The following is a 13,190-nucleotide window of genomic DNA, read 5'->3' on the forward strand; positions in this document are numbered from 1 at the left end:
GACAAGGACAAATTCTCATGTGAAAACAAAACAGCGTTACGAGGAAAAAGAGGACGAGACACAGATATAGGCATGGCATGCCCTTCTAAAATCATGTAAAACACCGCAAGGTGACTCCAAGCGGAGTCTCCCTTTTTTCCAAAAATTGGGCCACACAGACACCCCTTCAGTGGCAGCACTTGTGCCCCAGTTGTACACTTCACAACTAGATTTTCATCAAGCACATTCAAAAATACGCCATACTTAACCGTCCCCAGGATGACTCCGGGGTAGGTAGCAAAGTCTTTCCTGATCCCAGCTCTGTTCATCTTGGATCATTTTTAAAAACAATGTAAGTAAGGGTTACTCCAAGCGGAGTCTCCCTTTTTTCAAAAAATTAGGCCACACAGACACCTTATCAGTGGCAGCACTTGTGCCCTAGTTGCAAACAGGATGTTTTGATTTGCATCAAGCACATTCAAAAATACGCTATTCTTAACCGTCCCCAGGATGACACCGGGGTAGGTAGCAAAGTCTTTCCTGATCCCAGCTCTGTTCATTTTGGATCATTTTTAAAAAACACAGCAAGCAAGGGTTACTCCAAGCGGAGTCTCCCTTTTTTTCCAAAAATTGTGCTCCACACACACCCACCCATTCAGTGGCAGCACTTGTGCCCTAGTTGTACACTTCACAGCTAGATTTGCATCAAGCACACAGCTAGATTTGCATCAAGCACATTCAAAAATACGCCATACTTAACCGTCCCCAGGATGACACCGGGGTAGGTAGCAAAGTCTTTCCTTATCCCAGCTCTGTTCATCTTGGATCATTTTTAAAAACAATGTAAGTAAGGGTTACTCCAAGCGGAGTCTCCCTTTTTTTCAAAAATTGGGCCACACTGACACCCCATCAGTGGCAGCACTTGTGCCCTAGTTGTACACTTCACAGCTAGATTTGCATCAAGCACATTCAAAAATACGCCATACTTAACCGTCCCCAGGATGACACTGGGGTAGGTAGCAAAGTCTTTCCTTATCCAAGCTCTGTTCATCTTGGATCATTTTTAAAAAACACAGCAAGCAAGGGTTACTCCAAGTGGAGTCTCCCTTTTTTCAAAAAATTGGGCCACACAGACACCTTATCAGTGGCAGCACTTGTGCCCTAGTTGCAAACAGGATGTTTTGATTTGCATCAAGCACATTCAAAAATACGCTATTCTTAACCGTCCCCAGGATGACACTGGGGTAGGTAGCAAAGTCTTTCCTGATCCCAGCTCTGTTCATCTTGGATCATTTTTAAAAAACACAGCAAGCAAGGGTTACTCCAAGCGGAGTCTCCCTTTTTTTCCAAAAATTGTGCCCCACACACACCCACCCCTTCAGTGGCAGCAGTTGTGCCCTAGTTGTACACTTCCCAGCTAGATTTGCATCAAGCACATTCAAAAATACGCCATACTTAACCGTCCCCAGGATGACACCGGGGTAGGTAGCAAAGTCTTTCCTGATCCCAACTCTGTTCATTTTGGATCATTTTTAAAAAACACAGCAAGCAAGGGTTACTCCAAGCGGAGTCTCCCTTTTTTCCAAAAATTGGGCCACACTGACACTCCATCAGTGGCAGCACTTGTGCCCTAGTTGTACACTTCACAGCTAGATTTGCATCAAGCACATTCAAAAATACGCCATACTTAACCGTCCCCAGGATGACACTGGGGTAGGTAGCAAAGTCTTTCCTTATCCCAGCTCTGTTCATCTTGGATCATTTTTAAAAAACACAGCAAGCAAGGGTTACTCCAAGCGGAGTCTCCCTTTTTTCAAAAAATTGGGCCACACAGACACCTTATCAGTGGCAGCACTTGTGCCCTAGTTGCAAACAGGATGTTTTGATTTGCATCAAGCACATTCAAAAATACGCTATTCTTAACCGTCCCCAGGATGACACCGGGGTAGGTAGCAAAGTCTTTCCTGATCCCAGCTCTGTTCATCTTGGATCATTTTTAAAAAAACACAGCAAGCAAGGGTTACTCCAAGCGGAGTCTCCCTTTTTTTCCAAAAATTGTGCCCCACACACACCCACCCATTCAGTGGCAGCACTTGTGCCCTAGTTGTACACTTCACAGCTAGATTTGCATCAAGCAAATTCAAAAATACGCCATACTTAACCGTCCCCAGGATGACACCGGGGTAGGTAGCAAAGTCTTTCCTTATCCCAGCTCTGTTCATCTTGGATCATTTTTATAAAACAATGTAAGTAAGGGTTACTCCAAGCGGAGTCTCCCTTTTTTCCAAAAATTGGGCCACACTGACACTCCATCAGTGGCAGCACTTGTGCCCTAGTTGTACACTTCACAGCTAGATTTGCATCAAGCACATTCAAAAATACGCCATACTTAACCGTCCCCAGGATGACACTGGGGTAGGTAGCAAAGTCTTTCCTTATCCCAGCTCTGTTCATCTTGGATCATTTTTAAAAAACACAGCAAGCAAGGGTTACTCCAAGCGGAGTCTCCCTTTTTTCAAAAAATTGGGCCACACAGACACCTTATCAGTGGCAGCACTTGTGCCCTAGTTGCAAACAGGATGTTTTGATTTGCATCAAGCACATTCAAAAATACGCTATTCTTAACCGTCCCCAGGATGACACCGGGGTAGGTAGCAAAGTCTTTCCTGATCCCAGCTCTGTTCATCTTGGATCATTTTTAAAAAAACACAGCAAGCAAGGGTTACTCCAAGCGGAGTCTCCCTTTTTTTCCAAAAATTGTGCCCCACACACACCCACCCATTCAGTGGCAGCACTTGTGCCCTAGTTGTACACTTCACAGCTAGATTTGCATCAAGCACATTCAAAAATACGCCATACTTAACCGTCCCCAGGATGACACCGGGGTAGGTAGCAAAGTCTTTCCTTATCCCAGCTCTGTTCATCTTGGATCATTTTTAAAAAACACAGCAAGCAAGGGTTACTCCAAGCGGAGTCTCCCTTTTTTTCCAAAAATTGTGCCCCACACACACCCACCCATTCAGTGGCAGCACTTTTGCCTTAGTTGTACACTTCACAGCTAGATTTGCATCAAGCACATTCAAAAATACGCCATACTTAATCGTCCCCAGGATGACACCGGGGTAGGTAGCAAAGTCTTTCCTTATCCCAGCTCTGTTCATCTTGGATCATTTTTATAAAACAATGTAAGTAAGGGTTACTCCAAGCGGAGTCTCCCTTTTTTCCAAAAATTGGGCCACACTGACACTCCATCAGTGGCAGCACTTGTGCCCTAGTTGTACACTTCACAGCTAGATTTGCATCAAGCACATTCAAAAATACGCCATACTTAACCGTCCCCAGGATGACACTGGGGTAGGTAGCAAAGTCTTTCCTTATCCCAGCTCTGTTCATCTTGGATCATTTTTTAAAAACACAGCAAGCAAGGGTTACTCCAAGCGGAGTCTCCCTTTTTTCAAAAAATTGGGCCACACAGACACCTTATCAGTGGCAGCACTTGTGCCCTAGTTGCAAACAGGATGTTTTGATTTGCATCAAGCACATTCAAAAATACGCTATTCTTAACCGCCCCCAGGATGACACCGGGGTAGGTAGCAAAGTCTTTCCTGATCCCAGCTCTGTTCATCTTGGATCATTTTTAAAAAAACACAGCAAGCAAGGGTTACTCCAAGCGGAGTCTCCCTTTTTTTCCAAAAATTGTGCCCCACACACACCCACCCATTCAGTGGCAGCACTTGTGCCCTAGTTGTACACTTCACAGCTAGATTTGCATCAAGCACATTCAAAAATACGCCATACTTAACCGTCCCCAGGATGACACCGGGGTAGGTAGCAAAGTCTTTCCTTATCCCAGCTCTGTTCATCTTGGATCATTTTTAAAAAACACAGCAAGCAAGGGTTACTCCACGCGGAGTCTCCCTTTTTTTCCAAAAATTGTGCCCCACACACACCCACCCATTCAGTGGCAGCACTTGTGCCCTAGTTGCAAACAGGATGTTTTGATTTGCATCAAGCACATTCAAAAATACGCTATTCTTAACCGTCCCCAGGATGACACCGGGGTAGGTAGCAAAGTCTTTCCTGATCCCAGCTCTGTTCATCTTGGATCATTTTTAAAAAAACACAGCAAGCAAGGGTTACTCCAAGCGGAGTCTCCCTTTTTTTCCAAAAATTGTGCCCCACACACACCCACCCATTCAGTGGCAGCACTTGTGCCCTAGTTGTACACTTCACAGCTAGATTTGCATCAAGCACATTCAAAAATACGCCATACTTAACCGTCCCCAGGATGACACCGGGGTAGGTAGCAAAGTCTTTCCTTATCCCAGCTCTGTTCATCTTGGATCATTTTTAAAAAACACAGCAAGCAAGGGTTACTCCAAGCGGAGTCTCCCTTTTTTTCCAAAAATTGTGCCCCACACACACCCACCCATTCAGTGGCAGCACTTGTGCCCTAGTTGCAAACAGGATGTTTTGATTTGCATCAAGCACATTCAAAAATACGCTATTCTTAACCGTCCCCAGGATGACACCGGGGTAGGTAGCAAAGTCTTTCCTGATCCCAGCTCTGTTCATCTTGGATCATTTTTAAAAAACACAGCAAGCAAGGGTTACTCCAAGCGGAGTCTCCCTTTTTTCAAAAAATTGGGCCACACAGACACCTTATCAGTGGCAGCACTTGTGCCCTAGTTGCAAACAGGATGTTTTGATTTGCATCAAGCACATTCAAAAATACGCTATTCTTAACCGTCCCCAGGATGACACTGGGGTAGGTAGCAAAGTCTTTCCTGATCCCATCTCTGTTCATCTTGGATCATTTTTAAAAAACACAGCAAGCAAGGGTTACTCCAAGCGGAGTCTCCCTTTTTTTTCCAAAAATTGTGCCCCACACACACCCACCCCTTCAGTGGCAGCAGTTGTGCCCTAGTTGTACACTTCCCAGCTAGATTTGCATCAAGCACATTCAAAAATACGCCATACTTAACCGTCCCCAGGATGACACCGGGGTAGGTAGCAAAGTCTTTCCTGATCCCAACTCTGTTCATTTTGGATCATTTTTAAAAAAACACAGCAAGCAAGGGTTACTCCAAGCGGAGTCTCCCTTTTTTTCCAAAAATTGTGCCCCACACACACCCACCCATTCAGTGGCAGCACTTTTGCCTTAGTTGTACACTTCACAGCTAGATTTGCATCAAGCACATTCAAAAATACGCCATACTTAATCGTCCCCAGGATGACACCGGGGTAGGTAGCAAAGTCTTTCCTTATCCCAGCTCTGTTCATCTTGGATCATTTTTATAAAACAATGTAAGTAAGGGTTACTCCAAGCGGAGTCTCCCTTTTTTTCCAAAAATTGGGCCACACTGACACTCCATCAGTGGCAGCACTTGTGCCCTAGTTGTACACTTCACAGCTAGATTTGCATCAAGCACATTCAAAAATACGCCATACTTAACCGTCCCCAGGATGACACCGGGGTAGGTAGCAAAGTCTTTCCTTATCCCAGCTCTGTTCATCTTGGATCATTTTAAAAAAACACAGCAAGCAAGGGTTACTCCAAGCGGAGTCTCCCTTTTTTTCCAAAAATTGTGCCCCACACACACCCACCCATTCAGTGGCAGCACTTGTGCCCTAGTTGTACACTTCACAGCTACATTTGCATCAAGCACATTCAAAAATACGCCATACTTAACCGTCCCCAGGATGACACCGGGGTAGGTAGCAAAGTCTTTCCTGATCCCAGCTCTGTTCATCTTGGATCATTTTTAAAAAACACAGCAAGCAAGGGTTACTCCAAGCGGAGTCTCCCTTTTTTCAAAAAATTGGGCCACACAGACACCTTATCAGTGGCAGCACTTGTGCCCTAGTTGCAAATAGGATGTTTTGATTTGCATCAAGCACATTCAAAAATACTCCATTCTTAACCGTCCCCAGGATGGCACCGGGGTAGGTAGCAAAGTGTTTCCTTATCCCAGCTCTGTTCATCTTGGATCATTTTTAAAAAACACAGCAAGCAAGGGTTACTCCAAGCGGAGTCTCCCTTTTTTCAAAAAATTGGGCCACACAGACACCTTATCAGTGGCAGCACTTGTGCCCTAGTTGCAAACAGGATGTTTTGATTTGCATCAAACACATTCCAAATCCACAAGCATTTACTCTCCCCAGGATGACACAGGGGTAGTAAATTCCTGGTGGATCCATGCCTTGTTCATTTTGATGAACGTTAGTTTGTCCACATTGTCACTGGACAGACGCGTGCGCGTGCGCTTATCTGTCAGCACACACCCAGCAGCACTGAAGACACGTTCAGAGACAACGCTGGCAGCTGGACACGACAAAATCTCCAAGGCGTAACTGGAGAGCTCTGGCCATTTTTCTAGATTTGAAGCCCAAAAGGAGCAAGGCTCCATTTGCAAAGTCATGGCATCGATGTTCATTTGGAGATACTGCTGTATCATCCTGTCCAGCCATTGACTATGTGTCAGACTTGTTGTCTCTGGTGGCCTTGCAAAGGAGGGTCTAAAAAAATTATGAAAAGATTCCATAAAATTGCTGTTACCAGGACCAGATACAGTCCTACTGGTACGGGTAGACTGTTGAATATGACGAGACCGTCCCATGTTTGTCAAGTTACAACTGGGAGAATCACTCCCTGCACCTGCACGGTTGTTTGGTGGAAAAGCCGAGCTAAGATCGAGTAACAGCTTCTGCTGATACTCCTGCATACGTGCGTCCCTTTCTATGACTGGAATTATGTCACAAAATTTGGACTTGTACCGGGGATCTAATAGTGTGGCAATCCAGTAGTCATCATCACTTCTAATTTTGACAATACGAGGGTCATGTTGGAGGTAGTGCAACAAGAAGGCACTCATGTGTCTTGCGCAGCCATGCGGACCAAGTTCACGCTGTGTTTGTGGCATAGAGGTGCTACCCGTTCTTTCTTCCTCTGACATCTCCCCCCAACCTCTTCAACTGAAATTTGACCAAGGTCTCCCTCATCTGCTGAGCCTTCCATGTCCATGGACAGTTCGTCCTCCATTTCTTCATGTTCTCCTGCACCTTCCTCAACATTTCGCCTGCTACTATGCGCCCTTGTTGATCTCTGTCCCCCATGGTCCCATGCCTGCTGCATTTGTGATGATGAACGTCTGGACCTTGGTGATGTTGTTGTCCCTTGCGCATATGAATCCTCCTGTAGTTCCTCCCCTTCCTGTTGTCCCACCCCCTGACTCCGAATAGTGTTTAGCGTGTGCTCCAGCATGTAAATGACTGGAATTGTCATGCTGATAATGGCATTGTCAGCGCTAAACATATTCGTCGCCATGTCGAAACTGTGCAGAAGGGTGCATAGGTCCTTGAGCTGAGACCACTCCGTCAGGGTGATCTGCCCCACCTCTGCATCTCGTTGGCCCAGGCTATACGTCATGACGTATTGCACCAGGGCTCGGCGGTGCTGCCACAGTCGCTGTAACATGTGGAGAGTCGAATTCCAGCAAGTCGCCACATCGCATTTCAGGCGATGAACCGGCTGGCCGAAAGACTTCTGGAGAGATGCAAGTCGCTCAGCTGCGGCGCTTGAACGGCGGAAGGGAGCAGACAGTTTTCGTGCCCTGGTCAGAAGGCCATCTAGGCCGGGATAGTGTGTTAAGAATTGCTGGACGACAAGGTTCAACACGTGAGCCATACAAGGCACGTGTGTCACCTTGCCCAGGCGACGGGCCGCACCCAGGTTTGCAGCATTGTCGCACACAGCCTTACCAGGCTGCAGGTTGAGTGGAGACAACCATTTATTAAACTCTGACCGCAGAGCTGACCACAACTCCTCAGCTGTGTGACTCCTATTCCCAAGACATGTCAAGCTAAAGACCGCCTGATGCCGTTGCGCTCTGCTGCCAGCATAGTAATGAGGGGTGCGTGATTCCTTCTGGTGGCCTGACCAGGCAGGCTTGGGGCGGAGGTGGAAGACCCAGATGAGGTGGAGGAGGCAGAAGCAGTGGCGGAACTTGGACAGACAGAGGATTGACACACAAGTCGTGGGGACGGCAAGACTTGTGCAGCAGACCCTTCACCATCTATCACCATAGTTACCCAGTGCCCAGTCAGCGACATGTAACGTCCTTGTCCATGCTTACTGGTCCAAGTATCAGTGGTGAAATGCACCCGTTCACACACAGAGTTTCTCAAGGAAGCGGTGATGTTGTGTGCGACATGCTGGTGTAGCGCGGGCACACCTTTCTTAGAGAAGTAGTGGCGACTAGGCATCTGGTACTGGGGCACAGCGACAAACATAAGGTCTCTAAAATCCTGTGTGTCCACTAGGCGGAAAGGCAGCATTTCGATAGCCAAGAGCTTACAGAGGGATAGAGTCAATCTCTTAGCTTTGTCATGGGTCGCAGGAAATGGCCTTTTATTTGACCCCATCTGAGGGACAGAGATCTGGCTGCTGTGTGTAGACGGTGTTGAGTAGGGTGTCCCTGGAAAAATGCAGGTTTGTGAGGAAAGTGCAGGCGGAGACATGATGTTGCCTTCATCCAACGTTGGTGCTATCGATGTCTGAGAGAGCTGTACACACTCACTTGTTTCCCCTTCCAAACCAACTGACGACCTACCAAGCAAAGTGCCTGTTGCGGTTACAGTGGTGGAAGGTGTGCGTGGAAAACCAGGTGTGACAGCTGTCCCCACAGTCCTAGAAGATGAAGAGCGCGCGGATGCACTGGAAGGGGCAGGCCGTGGATGGTTCGCTCCGCTAGGCCGCATTGCAGCACAGTGAGCTTCCCACCGGGACCTATGATATTTATTCATGTGACGATTCATGGAAGAAGTTGTCAAACTGCTGAGGTTTTGACCTCTACTAACAGAATCACGACAAATTTTACACATCACATAATTTGGGCGATCTTTTTCTATGTCAAAAAAGGACCAGGCTAGGCAAGGCTTAGAGGGCATGCGACCTGCTGAGCCCCCCCGACTAGTGCTCAGAGGCAGAGTGGTGGCTGAGGATGCAGTTGTAGACGTGCTACCAGTGGTCCGACTCTGTCCAGGAAGGCGCAAGGTAACTTCGTCGTCGGTTGCATCCTCCTCCATCGCCTCTGTTGACCTCCTCGAGTGCCTGACTGGGGGTTGACAGTAGGTGGGATCTAGAACTTCATCATCAATTGTTGTGTTTGCACTCCCCTCCCCCTCAGACCGAGCCTCTTCTTGCCCTGACCGAATATTTAAGTTGTCATCCCAATCGGGTATCTGCGTCTCATCTTCATCAGTATGTTCCTCATTGTCTATAACCACAGGTGTTACAGTTTGTGACAAAGGGTCAACATTATGCTCAGAAACTTGGTCCTCACGGCCTGAATCAGAGTCACAAAGGTTCTGGGCATCACTGCAGACCATTTCCTGGTCTGTACTCACTGTAGCTTGGGAGCAGACCTCTGATTCCCAGGCTATAGTGTGACTGAACAGCTATGCAGACTCAGCCATCTCAGTTCCACCATACTGTGCAGGGCTGATGGAGACTTCAGAGCTGGGAGAAAGCAAGTTTGATTGGGATGACAACTCAGAGGACTGGTGTTTTTTGGATGCGGTACTTGAAGTGGCTGAGAGGGCACTTGTTGGACCACTTGAGATCCATTCAAGCATTTTCCTTTTTTGGCCATCATCTACCTTTGTTCCTGTTGTTCGTGTCCGTAAAAAAGGGAGCACATCGGATTGTCCATAGTAAGTAGTAGACATCTTACTTTTGCTGGTAGATGGTCTATCTTCAGCAGATGATAATGGAGCTTTACCACCTTCCCCACGGACAAACCCTTTTTTTCCTTTTCCAGCACGCCTCTTCCCCTTTCCACCAAAATCTGTCATTTTGCCACTCATGTTGATTGCAACAAGATTGTGCACTGAAAATGTGGTAGTAAAAATTGAGAGGTGGTGTAGATTGCAGCGGTGGTCTATCTTTATTAACAGCAGAATAAACAACAATAACTATCCCTGACAATGCAACTACGGCCCTTAAACTGACAGCATAAATTGCTAGTATAATGGCTTAGTAACTATCAGTTTGAGTGTGCAATGCAGGCAGACGTGCTGCAAATATCTTTGCACTAGTGGGACAATACAGAAGTCCAACAGCCACGTTTAGGATGCCACTAAGTTCACTCAGTGTTTGCTAGTATAATGGCTTAGTAACTATCAGTTTGAGTGTGCAATGCAGGCAGACGTGCTGCAAATATCTGTGCACTACAGGGACTATACAGAAGTCCAATAGCCACGTTTAGGATGCCACTAGGTTCACTCAGTGTTTGCTAGTATAATGGCTTAGTAACAATGAGTTTGAATGTGCAATGCAGGCAGACGTGCTGCAAATATCTTTGCACTAGTGGGACAATACAGAAGTCCAACAGCCACGTTTAGGATGCCACTAAGTTCACTCAGTGTTTGCTAGTATAATGGCGTAGTAACTATCAGTTTGAGTGTGCAATGCAGGCAGACGTGCTGCAAATATCTGTGCACTACTGGGACTATACAGAAGTCCAATAGCCACGTTTAGGATGCCACTAGGTACACTCAGTGTTTGCTAGTATAATGGCTTAGTTATAATGAGTTTGAGTGTGCAATGCAGACAGAGGTGCTGCAAATATCTGTGCACTACTGGGACTATACAGAAGTCCAATAGCCACGTTTAGGATGCCACTAGGTTCACTCAGTGTTTGCTAGTATAATGGCTTAGTAACAATGAGTTTGAGTGTGCAATGCAGGCAGACGTGCTGCAAATATTTTTGCACTAGTGGGACAATACAGAAGTCCAATAGCCACGTTTAGGATGCCACTAGGTACACTCAGTGTTTGCTAGTATAATGGCTTAGTTATAATGAGTTGGAGTGTGCAATGCAGGCAGACGTGCTGCAAATATCTTTGCACTAGTGGGACAATACAGAAGTCCAACAGCCACGTTTAGGATGCCACTAAGTTCACTCAGTGTTTGCTAGTATAATGGCTTAGTAACTATCAGTTTGAGTGTGCAATGCAGGCAGACGTGCTGCAAATATCTGTGCACTACAGGGACTATACAGAAGTCCAATAGCCACGTTTAGGATGCCACTAGGTTCACTCAGTGTTTGCTAGTATAATGGCTTAGTAACAATGAGTTTGAATGTGCAATGCAGGCAGACGTGCTGCAAATATCTTTGCACTAGTGGGACAATACAGAAGTCCAACAGCCACGTTTAGGATGCCACTAAGTTCACTCAGTGTTTGCTAGTATAATGGCGTAGTAACTATCAGTTTGAGTGTGCAATGCAGGCAGACGTGCTGCAAATATCTGTGCACTACTGGGACTATACAGAAGTCCAATAGCCACGTTTAGGATGCCACTAGGTACACTCAGTGTTTGCTAGTATAATGGCTTAGTTATAATGAGTTTGAGTGTGCAATGCAGACAGAGGTGCTGCAAATATCTGTGCACTACTGGGACTATACAGAAGTCCAATAGCCACGTTTAGGATGCCACTAGGTTCACTCAGTGTTTGCTAGTATAATGGCTTAGTAACAATGAGTTTGAGTGTGCAATGCAGGCAGACGTGCTGCAAATATTTTTGCACTAGTGGGACAATACAGAAGTCCAATAGCCACGTTTAGGATGCCACTAGGTACACTCAGTGTTTGCTAGTATAATGGCTTAGTTATAATGAGTTGGAGTGTGCAATGCAGGCAGACGTGCTGCAAATATCTTTGCACTAGTGGGACAATACAGAAGTCCAACAGCCATGTTTAGGATGCCACTAAGTTCACTCAGTGTTTGCTAGTATAATGGCTTAGTAACTATCAGTTTGAGTGTGCAATGCAGGCAGACGTGCTGCAAATATCTGTGCACTACAGGGACTATACAGAAGTCCAATAGCCACGTTTAGGATGCCACTAGGTTCACTCAGTGTTTGCTAGTATAATGGCTTAGTAACAATGAGTTTGAGTGTGCAATGCAGGCAGACGTGCTGCAAATATCTTTGCACTAGTGGGACAATACAGAAGTCCAACAGCCACGTTTAGGATGCCACTAAGTTCATTCAGTGTTTGCTAGTATAATGGCTTAGTAACAATGAGTTTGAGTGTGCAATGCAGGCAGACGTGCTGCAAATATCTTTGCACTACTGGGACTATACAGAAGTCCAATAGCCACGTTTAGGGTGCCACTAGGTTCACTCAGTGTTTGCTAGTATAATGGCTTAGTAACAATGAGTTTGAGTGTGCAATGCAGGCAGATGTGCTGCAAATATCTTTGCACTAGTGGGACAATACAGAAGTCCAACAGCCACGTTTAGGATGCCACTAAGTTCACTCAGTGTTTGCTAGTATAATGGCTTAGTAACTATCAGTTTGAGTGTGCAATGCAGGCAGACGTGCTGCAAATATCTGTGCACTAGTGGGACTATACAGAAGTCCAATAGCCACGTTTAGGATGCCACTAGGTACACTCAGTATTTGCTAGTATAATGGCTTAGTTATAATGAGTTTGAGTGTTGTCACGCTCCCCAGCTCCCGTGCCACGGTCCCCGGCTCTCCTGCCTTGCTTACCGGCTCCCCTGCCACGCTTCCTCGCTCTCAGGCCGCGCTCCGCCGCTCCCGTGCCAGGCCTCCCGGTCCCCCGCTCCACAGCCTTCCTGCCTCATCGCCTGCGGTCCCCAGGCAGCCCGGTCCCCGCTCCCGGCGCCCGTCGGCTACTCAGCCCCAGCCCGGCTCTCCTGCTTCCTGCTCACCGCTCCCTGCTCTGGCTTCTGGCACCCGGGCCTCGCGCATGCGCATTAGGGCGCGCGCGCGGTCATTGACCCTCTCTTAAAGGGCCAGTGTCCTCCAACAGGATATTGGTGAATCAGGTACAGGGTATATAGGGGAATCCTTTCCAAGTGGGCGGGGCCTGTTCTTCGTGTTTGCTAAGCTAGGAGTCAGGTCTCCTTGTGTCTTGCAGTATACTTACCTCTCTCTCTCCTAGAGCCGCTCCTGCCTCGCCATCCGGTCCTGACGATTCCCGAACCCCGAACGGTGACTGTCCGCCATCCGTCAGTCCATACCATCTGTGATCCCTGTGGTGACCTGTCTTCTCGCTCCATCGGTTCCGGACTCTGCCTGACAACATCTCGGCCTCCGAACCTGAGCTCCGTCACCCGGACTACCTTCGGTGACTCCGTGGTCCCAGGGACTTCTACACTCCACTTCCTTGAACGGAC

Source organism: Anomaloglossus baeobatrachus, chromosome 4, assembly GCF_048569485.1.
Source record: "Anomaloglossus baeobatrachus isolate aAnoBae1 chromosome 4, aAnoBae1.hap1, whole genome shotgun sequence".
NCBI classification, from domain to species: domain Eukaryota; kingdom Metazoa; phylum Chordata; class Amphibia; order Anura; family Aromobatidae; genus Anomaloglossus; species Anomaloglossus baeobatrachus.